Source organism: Tasmannia lanceolata, unplaced genomic scaffold, assembly GCF_043159265.1.
Source record: "Tasmannia lanceolata isolate RefF3 unplaced genomic scaffold, GAP_Taslan_0.1 ptg000037l, whole genome shotgun sequence".
Taxonomy (NCBI): domain Eukaryota; kingdom Viridiplantae; phylum Streptophyta; class Magnoliopsida; order Canellales; family Winteraceae; genus Tasmannia; species Tasmannia lanceolata.
In genome coordinates, this window is record NW_027518714.1 from 29,183,117 (window position 1) to 29,200,608 (window position 17,492).

A 17,492-nucleotide genomic window follows, 5' to 3' on the forward strand; every position below is an offset into this window, starting at 1 on the left:
GCGGAGAGAGCGGCCTTTAATGACGCTGTTGCTCAACTCCGGGAAGATCTCCGGGTAACTGTGGAGGGGAGGAGTCGTGCGTCGGACAAGTTGGCGCTGGCCCGGCGAACTCATGCCCGGGAATTGGCGAAGGCACGGGAGGAATGGCGCGACTCTGCGGAGTTTTTTAAGGCTGCGGCTGCATTCAGCGTGGATATTGAGATTGATGCGTTTGTTGAATGCCGGCGACGGGTTCAAGAGGTCGATCCCTCCTTCCCTCTCGATAAGCTGATGCATGAGTCTGAGGTCGATCCTTTGCCGGCACCGGCGGAGGTGGCGGAGCCGGTAGGAGAGGAGGTGGCCGCCTCGGTGGATCGCGTAGTTGCCGAGACTTCCGAGGGGGCCCAGTGATGTTGTGAATGCCTCGGGGGGCTTGCTCTTTTCTTTCAATGTTCCTGGTTATTTGGTCTGTAATAACATTGAACCACCTATTTTTTGTTGTTTGTTGTGTAACCGTATTGACATCTCTGCATATACACGATGCGCCGCGAGGTTTTTGAGGTCCTCAGGCCTTTGCGAATTGTGTTGGTGAGAGTATTCTTAGTGCACCCCGTAGGGCGTCTGTTTATGGGAGGACTATCTTCCCCTCGAATGATCAGTTCGGGGTTAATGGGTCCCGCCTGCCCTTAAAGGGGGAGGTCTTTTTTTTTTCATGGGGAGCGTTTTAGGGTATTCTCAGGGGGATCGGCCCCGATGTTACCTCTGTCTCACTCCCTGTTTTCTTTCGGGTCCGTCACTTATCGTGGGCCAGAAAGTGGAGATTTATGCTGCTTTTGTAGAAGTGCTTTTCCATTAATTTGTTGACAAGAATACATCTTTGCTTCTAGAACACAAAAAGGAAACCAAAACACTTGTCATATTTTTAAAAGAAAGGCACGGAACTTACCCCGTCGTTTTACTGATAGAACTTTCGGAGGTTGTCCATGCCCCAACTGCGAGGGACCGGGGTCCCATCGAGGCGTTCTAGTTGGTAAGCCCCGGGTCGAAGTGCTCGAACGACTTTGTACGGTCCTTCCCATTTGGGTGCGAGCTTACCCGTGTTGCGGGGGACTGATACCTCTGCACGCCGTAGCACCAGATCTCCGGGCTTTACCGAGCGCTTTTTTACCCGGGCATTGTAGTATCGTGCCACCTTTTGCTGGTAGGAGGCGGTTCGGAGGAGGGCTTGCTCTCTTTTCTCGAGCACGAGATCGAGGTTGTTCCGGAGGAGTTCGGAATTTCCCTGCTCGTCGTAATTCGCGGTGCGGAAGCTGAGGAGGCCAATTTCTAGCGGAATGACCGCTTCGGTCCCAAAGGTTAAGCTAAAAGGGGATTCTCCAGTTGCGGTCCGTGGTGTTGTTCGATAGGCCCAGAGGACGCTAGGAAGTCCGTCCAGCCAGTTTTTTCCGGCTTCTCCCAATCTCTTCTTGAGGCTTTGTAGCAAAATCCTGTTGGTTACCTCGACCTGCCCGTTGGCCTGCGGGTGTGCTATGGAGGCGAAACGGTGTTCGATGCTTAGGCTATCACAGAATCTGCCAAATTCGGCGCTTACAAACTGGGGACCGTTGTCTGTTACAAGGGTCTTTGGAATGCCGAAACGGCAAACGACGTCGTGATAGAAGAACTTCTCCGTCGCTTTGGAATTGGGTTTCACCACGGCTTTGACCTCAACCCACTTGGTGAAGTAGTCGATGGCGACGTATAACATCGTATGCCCCCCGGGGGCCTTGGGGAATGGTCCGAGTAGATCCATGCCCCACATGGCGAAGGGCAGGGGTCCTGCTATCGCGGTGTACGGTGTAGCCGGTTGGTGGGGGGTGGTTGCGTACCTTTGGCATGGGCTGCATTTTTTGACGAATTCCTTGGAGTCCCTAAGGACCGTGGGCCAGAAGTAGTCGTGCCTTACGATTTTCTGGGCTAGGGTCCTGCCACCTCCATGGTCTCCGCAGATCCCTTCATGTACTTCTCGTAGCGCGTAGTCTGATTCGGAGGGCACCAGGCATCGGAGGTACGGCCATGTGTATGACCGTTTATAGAGCCTGTGCCCGTGGACCACGTAATGGGCGGCTCTTGCGGTTAGGCGCCGGGCTTCCAGCTTATCTGCGGGTAGTATACCGTCTTTCAGGTATTGTATGATGGGGTCCATCCAGTTTGGCCCCGGTGGAATCTCCAGAACTTGCATCTCGTCGATGCTGGGGTGGGGCAGGATTTCTGTGAGCACGGTGCCGAAGTCATGGGTTTCTTCGGCGGCCATTCTTGACAATGCATCCGCTCGGTTGTTCATGTCTCGCGGCACCTGGAGGATCTCTACCTCTCCCATCCCCTGCAGTTTTTCTTTTACCTTGTGGAGGTATCTTTTCATTCTGAAGCCCTTGGCTTCGTATGTTCCGTTTACTTGGTTAACGACAAGCTGTGAGTCGCTATAGACTTTCAACTTGTCGGCGCCGAGCTCCGCTGCTAGACTTAGTCCTGTTAGTAAGGCTTCGTATTCGGCCTCGTTATTGGAGGCTTTGAAATCCAACCTGAGGGCATATTCCAGTGTGAACTCTTCTGGGCCGTGGAGGACCACTCCCGCTCCGTGTCCTTTATTGCCGGCGGAGCCATCAACGTGCAGGATCCAAGGGGTTTCGCTGTTCTGTGCCGAGGGGTCTTGCATCCCGTCGTCGCAAACCGTGTGCGCAGTGGGGCCCTCGCTGCTCCCCATTGTTGCTGGTTCTTCGGTCGGGGCCGTGAATTCCACTATGAAGTCAGCGAGGGCTTGAGATTTGATAGCCGGCCTTGGGCGGACTTGTATGTCGAACTCGCCCAGCTCGACGGCCCAACTTACCATCCTACCCGAGGTCTCTGGTTTCTGGAGAATCTTCCTGAGGGGCTGATCGGTTAGCAGGACTATGGGGTGGGCCTGGAAGTAGGGGCGGAGCTTTCGAGCGGCACTGACGACTGCGAGGGCGAATTTCTCTATGTTCGAATATCGGATTTCCGCACCGTGGAGAGTCTTGCTCACGTAGTACACAGGGTGTTCCTTTTTGTCGCTTTGTTTGGCCAACACCGCGCTTACTGCCGTGGGGCTGACGGCCAGATATAAAAATAGCTCTTCCCCCGGCTCGGGTTTGGCGAGTATAGGCGGTGTCTGGAGGTATTGCTTCAGAGAGTTGAAGGCCTCTTGGCAGGCCGGGGTCCATTCGAATTCCCGTATGTTTTTTAATTGTTTGAAGAAGGGTTGGCACTTCTCTGCTGATTTGGGCATGAATCGGCCGAGGGCCGTGATTCGTCCTGCGAGCCTCTGTACTTCTACTGCTGTCGTCGGGGGTTCCATGTCTAGGATGGCCTGGATTTTTTCTGGGTTGGCCTCGATCCCTCTTTGGCTGACCATGAACCCCAAGAACTTTCCGGAAGTTACCCCAAAGGCGCATTTCGCGGGGTCCAGCTTCATTCGGGCTCGTCGTAGGGTGTCGAAAGTTTCCTGAAGGTCGGAGATGTGTCTGGCGGCTTCTAGGCTTTTCACCAGCATATCGTCGACATACACCTCCACGTTCCTTCCAATCTGCGTTTGGAATAGCTTATTCACGAGCCGCTGGTAGGTGGCACCTGCGTTTTTTAACCCGAAGGGCATGACAGTGTAGCAGTAGACGCCCTGATCGGTGATAAACGCTGTTTTCGGGATGTCTGGCTCGTGCATTTTGATCTGATTCTAGCCTGAGAACGCGTCTAAGAAGGTGAGGAGTTCGTGTCCGGAGGTGGCGTCGATGAGTTGGTCTATGCACGGAAGGAGATAGGGGTCTTTTGGGCAGGCTCGGTTGAGGTCGGTGAAGTCTATACAGGCCCGCCATCCTCCGCTAGCTTTCTTGACCATCACGACGTTTGACAGCCACTCGGGATACCGGATTTCCCTGACGAATCCGGCTTGTAGCAGTTTTTCCACTTCGGCCTTTATGTGAGTTTGGCGCTCTACTGCGAAGTTCCTCTTTTTCTGCCGGACGGGTTTAAGGGCGGGGTTCACATTCAACTTGTGGACGGCCATTTCCTTGGGTATCTCGGGCATGTCCTTGGCGGACCATGCGAACATGTCTTTGTTTATTCTGAGGAAGTTGATCATCCGGTCTTGCAGAGGGCCTGTTAACATGGAACTTACCCGGACTTGTCTCTCCGGCTGATCTTGGGTCAGGGGGATGGAGTCTAGCTCCTCGGCGGGCTCTCCTCTGATTGCGCGAGCCCGCTGCCGAGGGTCTTCGCTGCCGATTGTGAAGTTTTTGGCTGGGGCGTTGGTTCCTCTTAGGCTTGCCGCGTAGCACTGGCGTGCTATCATTTGTTGTCCCTTGACTTCTCCTACTCCGTCCGGAGTGGGGAATTTCATCTTGAGATGGGAGGTGGAGACTACGGCTCCCAAGTCTCTGAGAGCAGGGTGCCCAATGATGGCGCTGTAGGTGAACGGTATGTCTACGACCAGGAAGGTGGTCAGGATGGTTTTCTGCAAGGGGTACGCCCCGAAAGTCACGGGCAACTCGATCTTGCCGTCTACCCGTACGGATGCCCCGGAGAAACCGTAGATGGAGTATTCCACGGGTCCCAGCCTTTCCCTGCCCAGTTTCATCTCTTCGAAAGTCCCGAGGTGTAGCACATTGACGGAGCTTCCTGTGTCCACCAAGATTTTTCCTATATCGAAGTTGGCGACGACTAGCCTGATGACCAGTGCATCGTCATGCGGGACTTGTAGCCCGTCGAGGTCTTTGTTGGAAAAAGTGATGATCTGGTTTTCATGGGGCAGATTTGTTCGGGCCTTCTTGGAAGGTATGTCCATGGAGAATACCCGTTCCGCGTATGCCCGCCGACCGGCTGTTGTCGGCCCTCCCGCTGCGGGCCCGCCTGCGATGATATTGATTTTTCCTATGATGGTAGGCGGTTGCTCGCGAGCCTGTGGCTGTTCGGGGGGCTCGCCTTTTCGGGGGCGCTGGTGCCGGCTCGTGTCGTGTCTGCTGCGGGATCGACGTCGGCTTCGAGGGTGATGCCTACTGGGGGATCGGTGTCGGCTTGTGGACCGGCGGAGGTGGAAGCAGTGGTCAGTTTCGTGGCCGTGGTCCCCGTGGAATTCGCAGAATTTCCTGGCGGACCTCTTCTTTGGATCTGTGGCCATTTTCTTGGGGGGGGTCAGGAGACCCTGATCCCTAATAGCTGATAGAATGTGGGAGAGGGGGAACTTTAGCGGGGCGGTTCCCAGCCTTTCGAAGACGGGGATAGGGTTACGGCCCGTCTGTCTTTCATCGGTTCGTGGCCTTATGGCCCTTCGGCCGTCGCCTTTTCTCTCGTCGGGGCCGGGCCGATTCTGTTCTCGAGCGCAGGCTTCTTCTGCTCGGACGAACTTATCAGCCTTTGATTCAAGCTCCTGTAGGTCCCGCGGGGGCTTGAGGGTGAGGTGCAGCTTAAGATTCGGATCGGTGGTGTCATGCTTTAGTGTGGCGACCGCTATCTGGACGTCCCTGTTGGAGAGTTGGGCCAATTCGGCGTTGAACTTCAACATGAAGTCTCTTAGGGTCTCGTTTCTACCTTGGCGGAGGGCTAGGAGGGCGTCCGCAGGATCATGGCGGAGGCGGTTGTTGGCGAACCTTGTGCTGAACTTTCGCCCGAATTCGTGGAAGGATGCGATGGAGTCGGGCTCCAATCTCATGTACCAGTCGTTGGCGGTTTTTCTTAGTAGGGATGCAAAGGCTCTGCACATGAATCCATCCGACGCGCCTCGAAGCGTCATTACTCTCTTGAAAGTCTGGAGGAACTCGAGGGGGTCCGTGCTCCCGTCGTATAGACCGAAGCGGGAGAGGTCTATGCCTGCTTCTGCGGGGGTCTTTAAGACCTCTGAGGTGAACGGGGATGCCGTTTCCCTTTCCCACTCATCGAGGATGCCGTGAGCGTAGGGTTTTTTCATTTCTAGTTTTACCTCTCGGATCTGCCTTTGTAGGTCCGCTATTGGATCCAAGCTGGGCGGTTGTGCCGAGGTTGCAACTTCTTCTGCCCGAGCCAAGGGCGGTTCCCGGAGATGGGTATCTTGGACAGGGGGGCGCGGCTGTTAGTAACCTGTCTCCTGCTGCCTCGCTGATGTCCCCCGGCTGCGTGGGGCAAGGGGCTATTTGTTTATGGGGACGGCGTTCTGCGAGTCGGTGCTCGCTTTCGCCGGGGATGTCGTTCCCCTGACTGTTCCTCATTGCCTTCGTCGTAGGCTTCTGTCCGGTCCTGTGTTGTCCCGGGCTTTTTCGAAGCTGGGAGAGGCAAACGTTGGAGTAGTTCGTTGCGAAGTTCGTTGAACATCTCCATGGTGGGGACCATCTGCGGCGTTCTGGAGGAGGGTCGGGGTTGGTCCGAAGGCGGTGAGTTTCACTCTTGGGAGCTTGAGGAGCTGGCTTGTGCGCACTGGGCCTGACTCCTGGTTATTACCCCTGTTTCTGGCTGTTGGGTGTAGTTTCTCATCGCCATAAGGCGTTCAGTTACTCGACGAGTCCCACGGATGGCGCCAATATGATGGCGTCTGGATCCGGGTTTGCGATCACGTGGTCGGTAGAGGGCCTCCGCGGGGTCTGCAATCACAATCAAAAGGGGGTCAGGGGGTCCGGGGTGGGTCCCGGACGACCACTTCGACACCCAAGTCAGATCCTTCGACCAGTCAATATAAAGAACAGCTAGAAAGGGAGGGGGTTTTGGCCATGGTTACCAGGGCCGGTGCTCGGGGACATTTCTGGGTGCGTGTGTGAGTGAGTCGGAGGGGACTAGCAGGGAGGGCAGGATGGGATTCCTGGCCTCCTCTGTTATTGCCTCGCCTCTTTTTTCGATGTTGCGGGGTGGAGGATGGGTGAATTCCCTGCTTTCCGGGGTCAAAAGAAAAAAAGGTCCCCTTCTTCTTCCTTTCCCTCCCCTTTGAAAGGGGGGTGTGCGGCCTTTTTCATCATTATGGAGGAAAAAACTTCCTTTGCAGGATTGGGCCGTCCCTCTGCCTCGCCGGCGCGCGTGGCTTTGGCGGCCATTTCCTTCCCTAATTTGTGATGATGAGGCCTGGGTGGTGAGAGTGCCCTTTTCATCATTGTGGAGGGAAAAACTTCCTTTGCAGGATTGGGCCGTCCCTCTGCCTCGCCGACGCGCGTGGCTTTGGCGGCCATTTCCTTCCCTAATTTGTGATGATGAGGCCTGGGTGGTGAGGGGGCGACACGTGGCATGAATGTGTGGTCTTTGCCCTTTTCCAACACCCTTCTTCATGATGGTTGGGCTCTGCTCGTGCATGGATGACACATGGCGATATCTGCTCGTGTAGCCGTATTTGTGCCCCATCATGAAGATCAAGCAATGGCTAGCACAAGAGTCATTCAAGAGAGCGTTTAAAATGGTAGAATATATTCCTCTCTCTCTTGGATTTACTCTTGATCAAGGCACTCATAAAATTACCTAAGGAACACTCCAAAATACCCTAAAAAGTTTTCAAAAGTGACCCAAAACCAAGTGGCCCCAAAGCCCAAGTGCTAAGTTAAGTTTGAAAATGGAAAGACATGAAATTAACACTTGAAAAATGGGTCCAGCACATAAATCCTATCAGAAATGGTCCAAAAGATTTTTAAATATTTTTGAAAATATTTTTAATAGAAATATATCATTGTTTCCATTCAATCGAGTATAAGAATTTCGAAATCTGACAAGAAACGAAGGAGATATGAATTTTACAAGTTGGGAGCTGAAAGCTGGAAATCCAGGTACGGAATTTCGAGAAATTTTCTCAGAATTCCGAGCTTGGAATTCTCGAAATTCAGTGAAATGCCCTGGAACTTAAAAAATATTGTCGTTGGTGTTCTAAAACTTGCACAGAATTACCGTTTTACCCCTGTAACGGTTAGTTGTCATCTTTAGCTATATATATGGGTTTAAACTCTCATTTTAACTCAAGAAAAATATTTTTAAACATATCTAAGGCCCATACAAACACTTTCAAACTCTCTTTGTCTTGAATCTCTCTCTCCTACTCATTTGTGCCCTGATCTTGATTAAACCCTTTTGAGAGTGGATTGAGCTTTACTTGTAATTTTCTTTGAGAGTTTTGTAGTGAGCTTTACTTTTGTAAATCAAGACTACAAAGAGGCTAAAGAAATGTGATCAATCTTCCTTCCTTCAACCATTGTAAGGAGAGGGTCTACGATTCGGTTTGATAAGAAAGAAGAATCAAGCTTGTAGAGAGAGGATCTTCGATTCGGCTCGTTAAGAGAGGAGAATTAAGTGTCTTATAGAGGGTCTCCGATTCGGCCCGCTAAGAGAGGTGAATCGCATTGTAAGAGGGTTCATTGATCCGGCCCGGTAAGAAAGGAGGATCGTATAGTGGAAATTCCTAATGAGCCAAACTTGGAAGAGTGGACGTAGGGCTTGCCCGAACCACTATAAAATCCATGTGTTCATCTCTTTGACTCTCTACCTCCTTATCTTGATTGGTGATTGGTACACAACTCCCTCTCTCTCTCACTTATTTGTGCTTGCAATTTCATATATTGTCTTGTGAGAGTTATTAGCATTGGCATTAAACCTAAATATCTTCAGCTTGCTAATTAATCCATCAAGCTTGTTAATTAAGGTTGTTAAACAACTTGTGTTTTGAGCTTGAAAAATTAGTATTTGTTTTTAGCTCAACTAATTGAACTTAATTACGAAGGGATAAAACTAAGGTGATTTTGGTAAAAGTTTTTCAAAAGCAAAAGTTTTTTAAACAACCTATTCACCCCCTCAAGTTGCCAAACCGAGACTCACATCGGATTTCAATGTCCTAGAAAGGACCTCATAAAGCTCATCGCTAGCTGACGATAGTATCTCTCGTCTGGCTCAGCTGGTCTCTTTGGCCAATGATTTAATCGAGACATCCACCACCTTGGAAAGGAAGCATGAGGAGGCTCCCCGGGCTGGTCTCGTGCATCATGCTCTAGCACTCCCAGAGTCTCACTGAAATCCTCCTCTGTAACTGGAGTCAGCTCAATGGGAATCCCTCCTATCCAAAGCCCTGTCAGCGCTAAAAAAGCTAAAGGAGTCATCCCAACTTCCCCGAACAGAAAGTGGAAAGAGTGGGTCGTATCCTGTTTTTTCCCGCGCTCTTAGGACGGCAGGGGATCACCACATCGAGTTCTCTGGGAGTGTTTATTTGTTCTGCGCTACTTGCGGGCTAGGGACTGTGGTCCTAGCTTCGCAAGGTGGAGAAACTCAGAGTCACCACCTAGGTTAGGGCCTAGGACCCGTGCCTGTTCTTCCAATGAAATGAGTAGTGATACTGGAATTTAGTTAGAAGAACAGTGACCAAAGGGGTTCTTTTGCTCCAGGCCTTTGAACCTTATATTTTGCTCTGTTTGCTTAAGGCATGGGCCTTACAGATATCTGGGTAAGGGTTATAGATATCTGGGTAAGGGTTATGGTGACAATTGGGGAAGGTGTTAGGCACCCTTCTTGCCCGGACGAATCCGGTCTCTTAAGTTAGATTGGCATTTTTCGAAGAATTTAAACCAGGATAACTTATCTTTTTATCCTTTATTTAGGTTATACTTAATTCCAGGATGTAAATAAAGTTGAATTTACAAAAAAGACTGAAAATAAGTGATAGTTACCCTGATCGATGTCGTAAGTTGTGTACGGCTCTCTGAAGAACTCGCAACCACTTAGGATTAGGTTAACTTAAAACAAAAGGAAATTTACAGTGCAGAAAGTAAAAGAAAGGTAGAGGGATTTATATCATAAGTTCAGGGGGCAATTTGAGCACCCATGATCTTTTGATGTCACCACCTCGTATCTTACTTTGTAAAAGAAACAAAAGAAAGTAAAAGAAAGGTAAAGGGATTTATATCATAAGTTCATGGGGCAATTTGAGCGCCTGAGATCTTATGATGTCACCACCTCGTACCTTACTTTGTAAATGAAAAATACAGAAAGCTGGTAAATTAATCTAATTTTATAGGGAGAATTGGGCAGCGTAACCGCGCTGTTTGGAGAAGAGAAGCTCTGAAGCTGCCGAGATTTCGGCGGCGTAACGGCTCTATGCGGCTGAAAGAGCTCCGAAGTTGTCGAAATTTCGGCAGAACTACGACTCTACTATTGAAAAGTAGCTCGTAGTTCTGTGAAATTCGGCAGAACAACGATGTAAAAAGAGGATATCACTCCTAGCCTTCAGAATTTCGACGGAGTGCCGACGCCCGTCGTGAGCTACTTAGAGATTTCTCTACTATCTTTCTTCTAGAAAACAATAAAAGTAGGGTTTTTTTTTTAATTTCGGCAAAGGTAGTGTGTTGGGTAGGCTAGAAAGTGCTGAACCAAGGGTTCAACACATAAGAGAGGAGGAGAGAGGGGGAGAGACTCAACCATCCACAAGCCTTACCCCCCTATTTATAGCTTTTTTTTTTGGGGGGGGGGGATTGGCTTGGCAACCAAGCCTCAATTTCTCCCTGGACAAAATTGGGAGTCCAATTTCTTCTGGGGCAAAATTGAAGATGTCATCTGGGTGACATCATCCCCGGGTTTTCATCTCTTATGCGTCGTTGTTAAAATGCCTATAACTTCTTTGTTTGAACTCCGATTTACACGTGGTAAGGTGCGTTGGATTCCTCATTTCGGGGAGTTTCCAATAAACCTAATATTGCTTGCTTCTGAGAAATAAAGTGTCCTTTGGGTTACCATAAAAAAGATGGGTGCCGTATAAAACAGGCTTTTTGGTTGTCGAAAAAGGCGGGTGCTGTATAAAAACAGGCTTTATGGTTGCATTTGAGAGATAATATGGTTTTCAGAAATCATTTCCTTTTGAAAATACCCTAAAGAGAGATTGAGAGAAACCAAACTGGTGCTTTGGGACTCGTCATAAGGTTCTTCCTCGCGACACCTATCATTAGTACTGCCTTGACAAAATTTGGTGTCTACAGATGCCCCTCTTTGGTAGAGGGTGCAAGGCACCTGAATGCCAAAGTAAGGAGACAATAACATTTTGTGACTGTAGACTAATGATAGGATTGCAAGACTCACATCAGATCCGAAGGCGTACAGCCCTCACCGAGGAATCTTGTTGTCAGGTCAACGAGTGGAAACCTCTCGCCGACAGTTTTTTGGGTTTTAAAAATACGACCGTTAGAACGAGCCATGAGTAGACATCGTTACTAACAGCCGGGAGGGTCATAGGAAGTCAGGTTCAGTGCCTGACTTGGGTAGGGACCTCATGGATGTCGTTATGACATCTAGTGTGGACACTGATTGACAGAAATGCCGGAGTGACACCTGTTGATTGATACTATATTTTAACAGTAGTTGATTTTGAAAAAATTTCATGTATAAACAGACTTACTCGGGCTTTGATTTGATTTGTAGGGTTAGCGCTTAGAAACAGACTTACCTTGATCTGGATTGTCTGAGCGAGTTTTCATAGCTTAAAAATTCTAGACATGTACTCTCAGGGAGACTTTGGTTGTATGGTCAGGGCAGGTGCTCTTGGGGAGACATTGGTTGTATGCTCATGGTTATTGCTCTCGGGGGGACTCATACTGATTGGGATGCCTTAGGGGACTTACATTGATTTGGGCTGCCTCAGGGATGTTACATTGAGTTGGGTTGCCTTAGGGGGCTTACACTGATTTGAGTTGCCTCAGGGATCTTATATTGATTGGGATGCCTCAGGGGACTCACACTGATCGGGATGCCTCACTGGACTCACAGTGATTTGGGTTGCCTCAGGGGTCTTGCATTGATTGGGATGCCTCAGAGGACTCATACTGATTTAGGTTGCCTCATGGGTCTTGCAATGATTGGGATGCCTCAGGGGACTCACACTGATTTGGGTTGCCTCAGGGGTCTTGCATTGATTGGGATGCCTCAGAGGACTCACACAGATTTGGGTTGCCTCAAGGGTCTTACATTGGTTTGGGATGCCTAAGGGGACTCACACTGATTTGGGTTGCCTCAGGGGTCTTACATTGGTTTTGGAAGCCTCAGCGGACTCATACTGATTTGGGTTGCCTCTGGGGTCTTGCATTGATTGGGATGCCTCAGGAGACTCACACTGATATGGGTTGCTTCAGGGGTCTTACATTGAATGGGATGCCTCGAGGGACTCACACTGATTTGGGTTGCCTTAGGGGTCTTGCATTGATTGGGATGCCTTAGGGGACTCGCACTGATTTGGGTTGCCTAAGGGGTCTTACACTGGTTTGGGATGCCTCAGGGGACTCACACTGATTTGGGTCGCCTCAAGGGTCTTATATTGATTGGGATGCCTCAGGGAACTCACACTGACTTGGGTTGCCTCAGGGGTCTTACATTGGTTTGATGTTTCAAAATAAATTTTGAATAACTCTGGTGAGGGTTTGGTTATAAACTCTGCTAGAGATTTGGTTACAAACTCCGCTGAGGATTTGGGGTGCATGGCTCCCTGGGGATATGAGGTGAACGACTCCTTGGGAATATGAGGTATAGTGTCGATATGTCGTCTCAACCCTGGTGAGGAAGACCATAAGTGCTAACGAAGTTAGCAAGGCCCTTTGAGCACCTTAAATTGCCTGAGAGTTAGTCATAATTGATTCTGATTGGAAGTGATCCGACTATGTCATACCGACGGAATGAAGAATTCACTCTGAAGGGGATGGAAAACATCCGCCAGAATGAAGAATTCACTCTGAAGGGGATGGAAAACATCCGCCAGAATTGGTCGAGTTCGACCGAGTTTTGATAAATCCATTTTGCAGCCGGATTGCACAAGCAATGGTCTTTGTTCAGGGAACACATGAAAGACATTTGTATGCCTGGTCTCTTCTGAGGAGAAGGACTTTGGCATTCGATTTTATAAGATATAAACCAAAGTTTACCAAGCTTTTGGGTGCATGTCACGATGGTGAGGATTCTCTTGAGAGTCTCTGGGTGACCTTGTACTTATTGGATACTACATTGGGCTCTACCAAGGAGGCTTCAGATGGCAGTAAATTGCCTTGGAATAGTTTCATTGGTGAGTGAATGTTAATACAGTCAGCTGGGGAAGAGATCAGGACAATTTCGTGCCCTGGATTGGATTCGACACGGTGGGAGACTCCTTTGGAGTGATTGGACTCTGACAGGGATGATGTAAGATATACTGGATTGTCTCCAAGGATCTTTTTGGAAAGCATTGGTTGCCTCGAGAATGCTTTATACAGACTCAATGGGGAAGGATATACGAATCCCTCATTATTCGGGAATACAGACAGCTTAATTTCGCTAGGAGGACTCCGAATAGACGCACTTAGTTGCTTTGAGGGACACTCAAAAGGGTTGATTTATTTATCGTTGAAAGATTTCGGGAATCCACGGGCGAGACAATCAGTGAAACAGGCAAGAGTTCAGGAACTCTTTGATGCGATGATGATGGTGAGCTCGCTAGAGTGCCACCTTGGAGAGATATCGGCTGAGGGATCTTGAGAGCCAGGGGAGTCTTCAGTCTCCCAGCCCAGAGCAGACCTGTCGTCTGCCTCAGATGCAGTCCAGGATCTTCAGAAGCGGGGTCCTACAAATCCTCTTGCTGAGCAGTGATCTCATTTGTTTTCTTTTTGGTGTTCCCCTTTTTGCGAATGAGATGCATTTATCTTTTTGGATTGATCAGACATACATGGATTACTTTGTTTGTGAAATTAAGTGCATTTTTGGATAAATAAACACCCGTTCTAGGTGGATACTTAAATGAAAATGCCCCTAGTTTAATTCTTTTGAACAACTTTGATTTTTGAGCATTTTGTATTATTAGCGACGGCGAATCTTGACTTTTGAGCATTTGGCATTATTAGCGATGGCTAATAATGCAAAATGCCTCTTGCATGATTTTCTTAATGATTTGATCATGCATTTTGTGTTATTAGTCATATTTTTATGACTGATAATACAAAATGCCCCTAGTGTATTTATTCCCATAAACAAGAGAAAGTTAATACAAGGTAAGAAAAAAAGATAGCAATTTTGAGAGGAAGGCACATTCTAAGCATCCCTGATTGTGACGTTACATTCTTTTGAACATTTTGCTTTTGTACACAGATTACTGAACTGGATCTTGATCTGATCTTCTGAAACAGGAGAGAAATCTGCTGTGTTTTCCTTCAACGTATGGTTACCTTCGCTGGGCAAATGACTTAGCTGAGGGAAATGAGCTTTTCTTTTCTGAATTGCCTTGTAGGGAGGAAAGGAAGGAGACTCGGTGTTACTGAAACAAATGCTTTCGATTTATTTTAGGTAAGTCAAACCCCTAGATAGATGACTTTAAATATTCTTAAACATAGGCAGTGTTTCCTGCCTATGGCTTTTCAATCATGGTCCAAAGACCCTTTAGATCATTCGAAGTACTAACTCATCTTGTTTTAGACCAAAGAATTCTTCATCTGGTCTTTTCAAAGGTATACCTTGCCAACAATTAAGTTGTCCTTTGCGGATTTTCAATTTAACATACCCTTTGTACCTTAATTTTTGTTAGAAACATGTTTCATGATGTTTCTACAGGCACGATGACCCTAAATTTTACCTAAGTCGCCTTTTCAGATTTTTGACTTAGCGGATCTTCAAATCTTCTCATTTTGGACATTGGAAAGACTTGTGGGGATCCTGAGAAAAGGTTTGTTGGTTTTGCCAACGGTGACCAAGCCTGAGATGATCAGGTTGCCTACGTACCCCAAAGAAGGATTGGGATCAGGTCTACGTAGTTCGACGCTTTCTGCTGAGGAACTAATCGGGTAGTTTGGCTTTGTCAAATGGGACCGAACCTGAAGTGATCAGGTTGCCTACGTACCCCAAAGAAGGATTAGGATCAAGTCCGCGTAGGTCGAGGCTTTTTTGTGGGGAAAAGGATCAAAGTGGGTAATATGAACGATTTTGTTGCCTTCGCCAAAGGGTGACCGAACCTGAATTTGTCAAGCTACCTACATACCCCAAAGAGGTTGGGATCAGGTTCGCGTAGTTCGAAGCTTGAAGGCATCTTCAAAGGGTTTTTAAATTTTGTAGGTGAGTCATTTTGGGGTCTGATCGGCTTTGATTTGATCGAGGTTGGTAGGTATTGACATTCTATCTCTATTTGGGTCAAGAAGTCTGACGGCTTTTCCGGACACGATTTCATCAACGATGTAGGGATCAGACCAGTTTGGTCTAAACTTTCCCCTAAGATTGAAGACAGGAATTCAGACTTCTCTAAACACCATATCCCCCTCTCTGGAAGTTCATGGCTTTTTAGTTCTGCATTTTCAGTAGGTGCATCAGCTAACTGTTCTGTGACAACTCTGTGTTTGACAGACTTCTGAGTGAAGTTTACTTTTTTTTGTGTCAGGATCTTCCTGTGCCAACATACATCCGAGAGCTGTGTGTGTTGTTGAAAGAGGAATGGTCATCAGGCGACTGCGGATGATAACAATAGGGAAGATGAAAAATAACCCTTGATCTTTTCGAAGGCTTCTTGGCATTCAGGGCTCCATTGTTTGGGATAGTCATCCTTTGGATTGGTTTTGTTCATATTACAACATTGGACCTTTCCATCTTTCTTGGGTATCAGAATGATGTTTGCCAACCATTCGGGATATATGACAACCTCTAGAAAATCTGTTTTCCAATGATTGATCACTTTATTTCTAATTTTGAGGCCCATTTAGGTCTTATTCTTCCGAGCTTCTGCTTCTTCGGCTTTGCCTCTGGAAAGAGAGGGATATGGTGCTGGATAATTTTCTCAATTAATCATGGCATACCTTTGTAAGATAGGATGAAGATCTCTTTGAATTCCTTTAACAATTTGGTTAATTCTGCACGCTCTTTAAGGGATAAGGTATTGCCAATCTTTATCTCCTGAAGCAATGATTCAGTGCCTATGTTAATACTTTCAAGTCATCTTCTAAAGGTTCTGCTCGACGTTCCTCATCTTGTTTAATTAATTCCTTAATCTTGAGGGGAGTTTCGTCTGCATCCTCGTCTGAGGAGGGTTTGTTCATTATATTTTAAAGCACTTACTTCAAAAGAATCAAGAAATAAAGGTGAGTACAGAGAAAATTCTTTGATTGAATTGCAAGATACATCAGAGGAAGAACTGACTGACACGCCCATTAAAGGCTCACTTACTTTTGACATTATTTCAAAAGATGAGTCAGAATTGGAAAATGAGTCTGACTTAGAGGACGAGAAGTCCGTATCCGAAGGGATAACTGTAGTAAGGAGTGGGATAAAAGTATTTGGCCAGTTGGAGAGTTCTGAATTGCCAGCATTGGTAATCATACTTTGTGGGGAAAACGCAAATGCTCATACTTGACTGCTTGCAATCATGACCTTTTAGAAGGTAATATCTGCCCTGATGGGCTGATGAAGTTGCCATTGTCATTTAGTTTCTAGATTGCGTACTTCAAGGAGACACATTTTCGGTCAAGTGGCCCTTCTCTTGATGATATTCACAGAAATCCCACTCACTGTAATTTATCAGTAGTGGATCTGGGGGAGGGCGAGGTGTACGAGCAGTGAATTTGTTGTTCTTGATCAGAAACCTCATAACTGTGACCGGGTCAGATGGTAATGTGGAGAATTCCCTGTGGGAGCGCGGCGGCTGTTTTTCTTCCAGTTTTCCTACTTTGGCTGAAGTGTTGTTTACTTATGTCCCTGATTCAGGATTCTTGAAGTATGCATCCTTTAAAACAAGGATCGGATTTGGATCGTATTCTGATTTAGAGTTTGGCCCTGACGGGAGGACGAGCTGTTTCTTCTCGAGAAGGTCTTGGACAACATGTTTCAAAGCGAGACATTTATCGGTCAGGTGTCCTATACCTTGGTGGTATTCAGAATACTCTCCATTTTCTAACTTTTTGGAAGAGGGTTTGGAGGGTGACGGGGTGCAAGTAAGGACAACTCATTTTTCTGGAGAAGAATTCTCATGATGGTGGAAAGGTTGGCAGGCAAGGGATTAAATTCCCTTGGAGGTTTCTTTATAATGGTAAGCCCTCGGGGTGCATTGTTGTGTTGCCAGATAACATGTGATTCAGAAGCTTCTGCGACTTCCTTCGCTGTGTTACCTTCTTTAGGTACAGGGGGTTTCTGAATAACGGTCTTCGTATAAAGTTGAGCGTCAGAAATCCATCTATGAACCATGTTGGCCTATAGTTTGCTTTCGGTGTCTATGAAGCACTTTAGACTTGCGAAATGATGAACGGCCATGTGATGTAGGGGGAGGGGAGTTAGGTTCTGTTGCCTCATCTGAATTCTTTCTTGCAGAAATAGATCCAACATTGGCGCTACTGGCTATTACAGATCCTGAATGTCTTGGGACTGATCTGTGGATTCTGCAATGATGGAGAGAGGAGTTAAAGGACTAGATGGTTCTGAAATTTCTACTGAGTGAGTAGGAAATAAGGAACTATGTAGTTCTGAGGTTCTTTCAACACGGGCTTGGGTACGAGCCCAGGCTTTTGATTTCTTGGGTGCAATGATTTCAAGTGTATGAACTTTCCACCTGTAGATGGGAATAT